We start from the raw sequence: 12,229 nt of genomic DNA on the forward strand, positions 1-12,229 counted from the left end.
GCTGTCTCAGACTTCACCATCCTCCCCCCCCCCCTCACCCACACACCATTCACTAGCTGGGACATGGGGGAAGTCAGGAGTGAGGGTCAGGCAGCTCCCCCCTGTCTGTGAAGCCAGCCTCTCACTAGTAATGCAGGGAGGGAGCTGTCTCAGACTGGTATCAGGGTTAGGGCACTGTGTGCAGGAAGATCACAACACTCCTGGTATTAATAGGGATAGGGCACTGTAAGAGATGACTGTAGTAGATTGAATAAAGATCTGATGTTTCTGCTCTCCTCACACCAAACAAAAACAACACACAAGCAGAGAAGCCCTTCTTACAAAGCTGAGCTAGTGAGTTAAGTAGGAGGAAAAGTAAACATACTGGTGCCAGTGTGGCTACTTAAAAAATACACTTACCAACAATCAATTACATATATTTGAACTGTGTACAGTTCCAGCCAGGACCACCTTTCTAAAATGCACAGTGATTGGCAAATTCAACATGCACTAGCATTTCAGGTGCCTGCTAACAAAAATAATAAACAAACAAGTTCTAGTCACGTGAGTGCTGATCATTACATTACTTTTTTTGTCAAGCTTCCAACTGTTTCCATTTCACATCCCCCCAACCATATTGGTAACATCAATAGATAAGAGCACAGCCAGCCAATAGGAATACATACATACATATTCATTCCTAAGTGACCTTTACTGACCTGGGAAGTGTGAACACTTTGTTTCATTTTCTGTTGGTGTTCGTTAGTTTCCAGTTCCATTTCCCATCCCCCCAACCATCACCTCAGTGGTAACCTTGGTAATATCAATAGATAAGAGGGCAGCCAGCCAATAGGAACACATATTCATTCCTAACTGACCTTCAGTGACCTGGAAAGTGTTTATTTGTATCATTTTCAGTTAATGCGCACTAAATCGAGTTAGTGCGCACTAACGGGGAGTTAGTGCGCACTAACTCGAGTTAGTGCGCACGAACACGATTTAACGATTTTTAACGATAAATCGTTAGAATTTCTATTGTATCGTGTTCTATAACGATTTAAGACGATATAAACATTATCGGACGATAATTTTAATCGTTGAAAAACGATTCACATCCCTACTAGTTATGCATTCTGGAGGATAGGTTGCAAAAGGAAGAAAATGAGTCAGTTGAAAGGCATCACTGCAGCTTAGTCTTTATTTCTTTTAATTTGGTAGACTAACATGGCAACCACAGCCCTTCATGCAGGTAAGTAAAAGAAGGAATCACTAACTTGTATGTACCCTTTCTGAAATAATTATTTTTGCAGTCAAGGCAAGCTGATTCAGTCAGCCAAATGTTGATAAGTTTTCGGGGCTCAGCAGGGAACACCTTTATGTTGAACCGTAAAGCAAAAATGTATAAATTGAAAAGAAAATTTTTGCAGTCCTGCTTATCACATGCAGGGTATGGAAGCACAGACTGGCTGCTGCTTATACTAGATTCATTTCAGTTATTTAGATAATTTTGGCAGATAGGGATGAGAGGATTCAAGATGGTGGACAAGTAGCTACACATCAAAATCAAAGGTAACTGGTACAATTTTATATTCAATACAAATCGTGAACCTTATGAACAATCTCCAAAACGTTTCTTGTAGGACCTCTAAACTCGATGAGTCTGTCAGTCATTCAAACTCATACTTGGGTGAAATGGTCCAGTTATTTTATTAATCAAATATCAGTTTTTAGTTTCATCATTTTTTAGACCCAACCGAGGTCATTATTAATAAAATGCTAAAGCAGTGCATCAGTGGACTGAAAGAAGCCGAAGTATAATAGTACAAACACTCTGTTTTTAGAGACTCATCAACTCTGTTCTTAGAGACTCATAAACCCATCGAGGATGAAAATAATGTGGAAAAATACTCATCTGAATTATTCAATAGCAAAATCCATTGCAAAGAGTGTCCCGACACGATTGTGTTTCGGACCACACCGGGTCCTGCTTCAGGGGCAAACGGCTCATCAAAAAGAATTCTTCATTCCCATCAGCACAGAATTTCAGTTCGACTGCAGTAACCAGCTCTATCACGGTTCTCTCCAAAGTATTTTTTAAGCGGTCAGCTGCTTGAGATCCTTCTGGCTATTTTCTTTTCTTTTCCACCATCTTGAATCCTCTCATCCCTATCTGCCAAAATTATCTAAATAACTGAAATGAATCTAGTATAAACAGCAGCCAGTCTGTGCTTCCATACCCTGCATGTGATAAGCATTGCAAAAATTTTCTTTTCAATTTATACATTTTTGCTTTACGGTTCAACATAAAGGTGTTCCCCGCTGAGCCCCAAGAACTTATCAACATTTGGCTGACTGAATCAGCTTGCCTTCAAGTGGGTGGATCAATGGCTTCATCCTCTGGTAAAATGCACATGGAGAGACCAATGGAGATGGGAATGCCAACAGACTCTCCGGGCCTGAAGACCGAGGCTGTGAGAGTCTCCATCTATGCCAACCGTGGTATATCTTGCAGGTAATACCAGTATATCAGAAGCCCCAGACAAGGATTGCTGCTTAGATAACTTATGTGCGTAACCCTTTTAAAATCTACCCCTTTATTTTTTCAGCTTGAGCTATCCAGAGGAGAGAAGTCAAACTGAATAGCTCAAGTGAGACTGGACATTTGGTCCATTGATGATTATGTGTAGGGAAATGGACAGAGAAAGATGCAGCTGAGTGAGTTTGCTGCTCTGAGGGATTTAATGAAAGTTTTTAAAAAATGAAAAAGAAAATAGAGGGAAGTCTTGCCTAACAAATCTGCTTAATTTTTTTGAAGGGGTTAATAAACAAGTGGATAAAGGTGAACTGGTAGATGTAGTGTATTTGGATTTTCAGAAGGCGTTTGACAAAGTCCCTCATGAGAGGTTTCTAAGAAAACTAAAAAGTCATGGGATAGGAGGCGATGTCCTTTCGTGGATTACAAACTGGTTAAAAGACAGAAAACAGAGTAGGATTAACTGGTCAATTTTCTCAGTGGGAAAGGGTAAACCTTGGAGTGCCTTAGGGATCTGTACTTGGACCGGTGCTTTTCAATATATATATAAATGATATGGAAAGGAATATGACGAGTGAGGTTATCAAATTTGCGGATGATACAAAATCATTCAGAGTAGTTAAATCACAAGCGGATTGTGATATATAACAGGATGACCTTGCAAGACTGGAAGATTGGGCATCCAAATGGCAGATGAAATTTAATGTGGACAAGTGCAAGGTGATGCATATAGGGAAAAATAACCCTTGCTGTAGTTACACAATGTTAGGTTCCATATTAGGAGCTACCACCCAGGAAAAGATCTGGGCATCATAGTGGTTAATATTTTAAAATTGTCAGCTCAGTGTGTTGCAGCAGTCAAAAAAGCAAACAGAATATTAGGAATTATTAGGAAGGGAATGGTTAATAAAACAGAAAATGTCATAATGCCTCATATCGCTCCATGGTGAGACTGCACCTTGAATACTGTGTACAATTCTGGTCGCCACATCTCAGAAAAGATATAGTTGTGATGGAGAAGGTACAGAGAAGGGCAACCAAAATGATAAAGGAGATAGAACAGCTCCCCTATGAGCAAAGGCTGAAAAGGTTAGGGCTGTTCAGCTTGGAGAAGAGGTGGCTGAGGGGGGATAAGATAGAGGTCTTTAAGATCATGAGAGGTCTTGAACGAGTATATGTGAATCAATTATTTACACTTTCGAATAATAGAAGGACTAGGGGGCATTCCATGAAGTTAGCAAGTAGCACATTTAAAACTAATTGGAGAAAAATATTTTTCACTCAAAGCACAATTAAACTCTGGAATTTGTTGCCGGAGGATGTGGTTAGTGCAGTTAGTGTAGCTGGGTTCAAAAAAGGTTTGGATAAGGTCTTGGAGGAGAAGTCCATTAACTGCTATTAATCAAGTTTACTTGGGGAATAGCCACTGCTATTAATTGCATCAGTAACATGGGATCTTCTTAGTGGTTGGGTAATTGCCAGGTTCTTATGGCCTGGATTGGCCTCTGTTGGAAACAGGATGCTGGGCTTGATGGACCCTTGGTCTGACCCAGCATGGCAATTTCTTATGTTCTAATGTTCTTATGTTCTTAGAGGTAAATTTTAAGAGCACCAGAATCAGAAGTGTGTGCATGTAGGATTTACGAGTGCCCGGTGGAGTTTAAAAGCTAAACAAATAAATAGGGTAGATAGGTAGGGGTAAGGGAATTTTAAAAGCTGCCTACATGTGTGCACATCTCCTGATATGCGAATATCTCATTTTGATTCAAAAAGGAGGCATTGTGTGGCCATTCCAGAGTGGGGCCAAGAGACTGTGCGCAAATATTTATGTGCCTAGGCATAGCCCAGGTCCAATACTATGTATATTTACTTCTACTGTGGAGGAGGTGTAAGTTTTAAAACAAAATATCAGTCATCCTGAGAGGTTTAAAGGGTCTGTGGTAATTGGAAGGAATGCAGACTATTAAACCAGTGGATTCTGGAGAACCTAGCTCTACCCTGGGCAAACTGATAGACAAACTGGTGAAACTGGACATGGCATGGATGCACACTGGTTATAAAATTCCCTCACTTGTGCCACTCATAACCAGATGTGCACGACTCTGCTCACCCAGTTGCAAAATAGGGTGCATGCATATCCATGCCCAGGCTATTTTAGAACATATCAAAAGCCATACATTTAGGAAACTAATGAGACCTCATTGTTACGATGCTGTCCGCAGCCGGAGCTACATGCAGCCTCTTACCTTTCTTCAGCCAGCCAACTGGCCCGACTCCCGATGCCGTCTTCTGCATGGCGGGCTTTGCCGCCATGCTCCCATGCAGCAGGAGGCCACCGCTGACGTTCTCCCGCGGCCTGATGGCCACCAACATCTTTTCCTCACAGCCAAGAGGCTGTCGACGTTTCCTTGTCCCCTCGTGAGAGGGGCCTTCAGTTCCAGCTCTTGTTGCGGCAGGGAGCCGCCCCTGATCCTCCTTCACGACTCGAATGCCGCCGCTCCAATGTCGGGCCTGGTTGAGGCCTGCTCCGGCTCCTCCTCTTCGCAGCAGCAGGCACGCCGCTGTCCAGGGTCCTGCACTTCCTGTTTCCTGCTCCTATGGGGCGAGATCGCGTCCCTCTTCAAGATTTAAAGGGCCTGTGGCTAGATATGCCCCGGGCCCAACCTGAACTCCTCCCAGGATTTTTTCACATAAAAATAGTTATCATTAAAAAAAATTAATAAAAACAAATTTCAGGTAGGAGGCAGGTTGGTTCATGATTACTATTAACAATTACACTGCATACAAGGCCATGGTGGCATGTTGCAGCTGATGTATGAAACCTTCCTCTCCCTACTTTAAATATTTTTGTGAAACGGTGAAAAAAAACTATTGTTGAAGCGGTGGGGAATACAGAGTTTTTATGAAAATAACATAAGACATCTAAATATTAGAATTTTGAATTTCCCTAAGGTAGTGGGTGAAATGCCTTTTATTTCTTTAAAGAGATTCCTAATAGAAGTATTAGAATTTTCTGAACAAGATATTCCTTTAGTAAATTCTTGTTATTTTCTAACAAAAAGAACTTTGGCTCCTACAGTCTCTATTCCCGCAAACTTAACAAGTTTTCTAGAGAGCTCTAGTTTAGATGTCATAGATCAAAATACCTTAATAGTCTCATTTATTACTACACAAGATATAAACAAACTTATGAGAAGGTATTTCCAAAAGTTTCCTGTATTATTTCATGCTCAACCAATTAAGATATATCCTGATCTTGCTCTAGTTACTCAGGTTAAAAGAAGGGAATTTTTGTCTTTAAGACAAAAGGTTATCTCTTTGGGATTTTCTTTTTTATTACGGTACCCTTGTCGGTGCGAAATTAAAAATAATGAAGATATATTTGTATTTTCTTCAGATAGATCAATTACGTCAGTTTCTGGAGGCTCAACTACCCAGTTTTTCCTCTCCTGTGCCTGTTAATGAGTAGGCTTAAATAAATATGAATACCAGCGGATATTCTATGTTAATGCTCATTATCCTGTTAATTTTTTCTTTTAATTATCTCCTTAAATAATATTTCTATCCTTTCTGCCCATATATTATACCGATAAAATTTTGTTTGTTCTGAATATACAAATTTAATTTGTCAGGAAGAATGTAATAAATTTTTTTCCCTTTACTAATTTCTATACTGAGATAAATGTAATACTATGTGAACAGATCAAACTATTAATGACAAATTTTGTCAATATTTGTATTTGAAAAATTATAAATAAAGAATGAAAAAAGATTTATGGCAACAGTTCATTCCAAGGGGCTTGTGGATCAATAAGCCCCCCTCTTTTGTTTCAAGAGGACGACTCTTTTATGATGAAATGGATATCCATTTTAAATAAATGTTTGATGGATCTTATTTTCTTAATAGTTGAATATACCAAACCTACCATTTCAGACATGAATAATCAAATAGCTGAGCTCACTTCTCAAATAAAGGATATCTTCTCATTCGACCAACTAGATAAAATCATTAATAGCTAAAAGAAGATATTAGATGACTTTCGTTCCTCATTGAAACAAATTAAGATCAAGAAATTAAAGAGAAATGAACAGGATTATACATCTAATAATGTGTCCCAATGGCTAAATAAAAATGGACAATCACAGCCAGTACAACACTGAGTCACTTTTGAAGATTCCAATGGAGACAGTTGTAATGGTTCTGATGATTCCGATACAAATCGAGCAGATTTGTTCTGATGATTGGTTGATGAGTGGTTCTGATGATTCCGATACATTTAATCGAGCAGAGAATCGAATTCAAAACCCTAACAATAGTGCACAATGCCATATACAAAGCAGACAACACCACACTCAACAACATGATCCAACAACACAAACCTCAACGAAACACCAGAACTACCTGCAAACTACTCCTAGACATACCCTCTCTTCCCATGGCGAAGCTTACTATCACTAGAAACAGAGCCTTCTCCATAGCAGGACCAAACTTATGGAACTCCTTACCACAATACCTAAGCTCAATGAACGACAGCAAATCCTTCAAAAAAGAACTGAAACATGGATATTCAGCCAAACGTTCAGAGATGGCGTGGGCTAAAGGACTTACCTCTACCATCAACAATATCCATGTCGGCTGCACACCCTAAACTTACCAATTGCTCTCCATCCCCTCCGCACCTCTCCGTTCCACCGCTCTCTACCTCCCGCTCTCCCTTATAACGTGCACCTCTAATGATGTAATGATCTGATCCACCCGCCGTCTGAATTTCCTTTCTCCCCCCACCTTCTTTACCCCCTCCAGTCATATCTCACTGTTTTTTTAGTTTGTGTTTAGAAATTTTTATTAGTATTAGGCTGCTTATAAATTATAGTTGACCAATATGCGTCTCTCATTCAATTGATCAATATATGTTCTACTCTGTTCCATTGTCAGTTCGATGTAACAATTTGTTCTACTGTGAACCGGGGTGAAGGCTAATTGCTAAACCTCAGTATATAAAAATTCGGAAATAAATAAATAAAATAAATAAATCACTCAACGGCTTATGGTAGAGGTTCTACCACTTCTTTTTTAGGCAGGGGAAGGAGAGGGAGATTGCAATCCCATTCATATTGGAGACATCCTTGCAAGGATCCTATCACACAAGTGTACAACAATTGGGAAGGCCTACAAACAAGTTTGAGAAAGCCAACAGGATCAGCAGTGATCAATTTATCTCAAGTATCTCTAGCACAATCTCAGGAACAAGTGTTGAATTTGGGATTCTCTTTTGTGCCAATTAAGAGACATGACTCTTTTGATAGTTGTATATCTATATATTGATTTCTCAGAAAATTACAAATCAAGCTTCATTGTACATCTAATGAAATTCCACAAGATAATATATCGATGGTTCATCCAAAATCAAAATGGATACCACTAGATCCGTGGGATCCCCATATTATAATGTTTAGAGATCTTGTATTAAAAGACATCGAAAGAATAGAAGCTTTCCCTGCCAAACCTTTCATTAATCTAACATCGGACTTAAGATCGGCTTTTCAATGTTTAGCGTCCAACAATGAATAATTATTAAGCCAGCTGATAAAGGTGGCAGTGTCCTTGTTCAGGATCAATTATACAATATATTCAAGAATTAATGACTCAGGTCTCGGACACTAAATACTATCAAATTTTGGATGAAGATCCTACTTCACAAATACAAATTACAATTGCTAATCTAACTATGTAAGATAAAGCTCCATTCCTCACTAATAAAGAACGATAATTTTTGTATGTCACTCATCCCAGAATTCTAGTATTATATGGCGTTCCTAAGGTTCACAAAACTTTGATAAATCCTCCATTAAGACCAATTATTTCAAGTAATGGATCAATACTTGAACCTTTGGACATTTTTTTAGATACATTTCTACAACCATATGTTAAGGAAATGCATTCATATGTGCAAGACACCACTCATGTTTAAATAAGTTGCAAAACATTTAATCAATTCTTGCCAACATCATCTTAGTTACTATGGATGTAATATCTTTATGCACCAATGTATCTCATACCATTGCTATGGGCACAATTGCTAAAGTACTTTCAACTAAGCCATATACACAACATGTTCCAATCAGCTTTTTCTTGACTATAGCTTGTCTAGTATTACACATAATTATTTCCAATTTAATGGGGGGGTTTTTATCTGCAAGCCCAGGGAATAGCTATAGGCTCATCAGCAGCACCTTCTATAGCTAATCTAGTTATGGATACACTCGAACAATGTTTCATTTATAAATCCCCTTATTTTTTACAGGTTTCATTTTGGGTCAGGTATATTGACAATCTATTCTTTTTAAGGGACTCAACTGAAGATCTTTTGAACTGATTTTTTGAGTGGTTAAACACCATTGACTCACATTTGAAATTTTACTTCAATTTTAATATGCAAAAGGTTACTTTCTTAGATATTTTTATTTTGCAAAAGGGTCAGCAGTTAGAAACCACTATATATTGCAAATTGACAGAAATAATTTGTTAATGTATCATAGTTTTCATCCACAAGCCTTTAAAAATGGGCTTCCAATAAGTCAGTTTTTTTAATTCACAGACTATGTTCAACCCTTACAGAATTTAAGGCACGTATATTAGCAATTCGATTTTTTGAGACTATCCGTTCTCCATAGTGCGCGCTGCTTATAAAATAGCATTGTATTCCCCTCATTCATCGTTGTTAAAATATCATGATAAGCATTCTTTAACCCAAACGTTTTGCATCTTGCAACATTCTGACAAAGCTCCTATAATTGTCCAAAGTATTCGCCAACATTGGCATGTTCTCCAGTTTCACAATATATTTTCGGAAGAACTTTTGGTGTCCTTTAAAAAGGGCCCCAGTATAAGAAATCATATTATTCAAGCATATCTTCCATTAATTACAAATTTATCTGATATGTCCCATTATCAAGGACATCAATCTTGTGGTTCATGTGATAAGTGTGCCAACACTATAGAAGGGGACATTGGCAGCATCCTATTACCAAGCAGATTTATAAAACATTTTACACTACTAATTGTAATTCAAAGAATGTAGTTTATTTACTACAATGTACATGCTCCCAACTATATGTGGGGTGCACTTCAAGACCAGGAAGAGTTCGATTAAGATAACATAGTTGATTACATACCAAAAAGTTAGATGCACCTATAGTCAAACATTGTTCGCAAAATAACCACAGTTTTGACCATCTCCATGGGACCATCCAAGATGTAGCAATAGTTTCAGACTGAGGCAGAGATATTAAAGCTCTTTTGAATTATAAAGAGCAGTGATGGATTTATAAATTAGCATCAAGTTTTCCATCAGGCATGAATGACAACATTGAGTGGATTTCATTGGTTTCAACTATCACAGAGGGGGTCATTTATCAAAGTGCTATATGGCGTTTTCGCATGCTTTAACGCATTTTCACATGCAAAAAAAATGCCTTTAATGCATGCAAAAATGCCATTAACATGTGTGAAAGCACCATAATGCATGGTGCCATGCAAATGAGAAAAAGGGGAGGATATTGGGGTGGTATTTGAGGCCAAGTAGGCTGGGTTCACAGTTTTGTGAAGCTGTATTGTACAGCTTTAATGCGAATTTTAACTACACCTTTTTCATTTGTGTAAATTCATGTGATAGGGCTTTATTGTGTGTTGAGATGTTTTTGCAATAGCTGTTTTTAAGCTCCTGGAGAGCCAGCCTAGCTATCAGGACCCTCCTACCACATTAAAAATTATTATGGTGTAATCAGCATGTTCAATTTTCGGCAGGCTTTTTCCCTAAATATCGCAATAACAGCATTTAAATGCCCTCATTTTTACAACTTGCTGTTTTCTGCTTCAATATGCGCTGCGGATAAGAATTTATGCCGTTTTTCATCAGAATTCCCATTTTCAACCATAATAATTTTTAAGGTATTGTTATATTTGTTTTCTACAGTTTCCTGCCGATGCTCACAGTAATTGTTTGAATACGGGAGAGCCCCCTATTGCCACTTATTATGAGAGATGGCATTACTGTTATAAATCTCCTCCTGAAGAGGGAGGAGTTAGCAATCTGTAATAAATCTCCTACCAGAGAGGGAGGAGTTAGCAGTCTGTTATGGAACTCCTCCAGGAGAGAGAGGAGTTAGTAATCTATTATCAATCCGCTGCTAGGAGTTAGCGATCTGTTATAAGTCAGCTAGAGAGTTGGCAACCAGTTATGGATCACTCCGCCAAAGGAGAAGAACTATCAATTGTAATACTCCGCAGGTGGGGTTAATGATCTATAGTGGGTTGGCTTCCCACAGAGTGGCATTCATACAATATCGCTCTAGTAGTGTAAGGAATGAACACTTAATGTAAATTGGTGAATCCCTGGGCTGATGGCAGATGACAGCACCCCCAGGAGGATGTCCTGAGAGGGACCACCGGCTAGGCTGGAGTATGGAGACAAACACAGATAGTTCTTTTATTAGACAGGAAGTGGAACCACCAGAGGTGGCAGTAATGAGCTGATGTGCCTGGCAGGGCTGAAGTCTCTCAGATACTGGAATTGCGGTCTCTGGGTTGCTGAGCTATAGAGAGAGACTATAGGTAGTGAGTAGACAAGGTATGCTGGATACATAATCAGTAGTAGATGACACACTCACAATTGTAGATATCTGTAATAGCTTCTATGAAACAGAGAGTATTCAGTATATTCAGGAACAGGAGCCGTAGGCGAGTGCTGGTTCCTATATGCAGTGTGGAATAGGAACTCACAATATCTGTGTATGAGATGGCTTCTGAAATAGAAGAGAGTTTTTGGAGAGTTGTAGGAACATAGGCCCTCGTGGAGCAAGTACCGGTTCCTATCTGCAATCTATAATAGTAATTCACAACATAAGAACATAAGAACATGCCATACAGGGTCAGACCAAGAGTCCATCAAGCCCAGCATCTTGTTTCCAACAGTGGCCAATCCAGGCCATAAGAACCTGGCAAGTACCCAAAAACTAAGTCTATTCCATGTTACCAATTCTAGTAATAGCGGTGGTTATTATCTAAGTCAACTTAATAGCAGGTAATATACTTCTCCTCCAAGAACTTATTCAAACCTTTTTTAAACACAGCTATACTAACTGCACTAACCACATCTTCTGGCAAAAAATCCCAGAGTTTAATTATGCGTTGAGTGAAGAAGAACTTTCTCTGATTAGTTTTAAATGTGCCACATGCTAACTTCATGGAGTGCCCCCTAGTCTTTCTATTATCTGAAAGAGTAAAAAACCGATTCACAAGATATAGGTATGTGTAGCTTCTGGGATAGAAGAGAGTCTGTGAAGGGTTTTAGGAACATGGGCCCTCGTGGAGCGAGAACCGGTTCCTATCTGCAATCTGAAATAGTAGTGTACCAGATATAGGTTTGCAATAGCTTCTGAGATAGAAGAGAGTTGAGAACAGCCTCCGGGTCGAGTCTTGGTGCGCCAGCAGCCCGCTGGCACGCGCGGATTTACATCTGTCTCCGGCAGGCGTAAATCCATGAATAAAGGTAGGGGGGGGTTTAGATAGGGCCGGGGGGGTGGGTTAGGTAGAGGAAGGGAGGGAACGGAGGCAGGCTGTGCAGCTCGGCACGTGCAGGCTGCCCAAAATCGGCAGCCTTGAGCGTGCCGATCCCGGATTTTATAAGATACACGCAGCTACACGCATATCTTATA

This window comes from Rhinatrema bivittatum, chromosome 1, assembly GCF_901001135.1.
Source record: "Rhinatrema bivittatum chromosome 1, aRhiBiv1.1, whole genome shotgun sequence".
Classification (NCBI taxonomy): Eukaryota; Metazoa; Chordata; class Amphibia; order Gymnophiona; family Rhinatrematidae; genus Rhinatrema; species Rhinatrema bivittatum.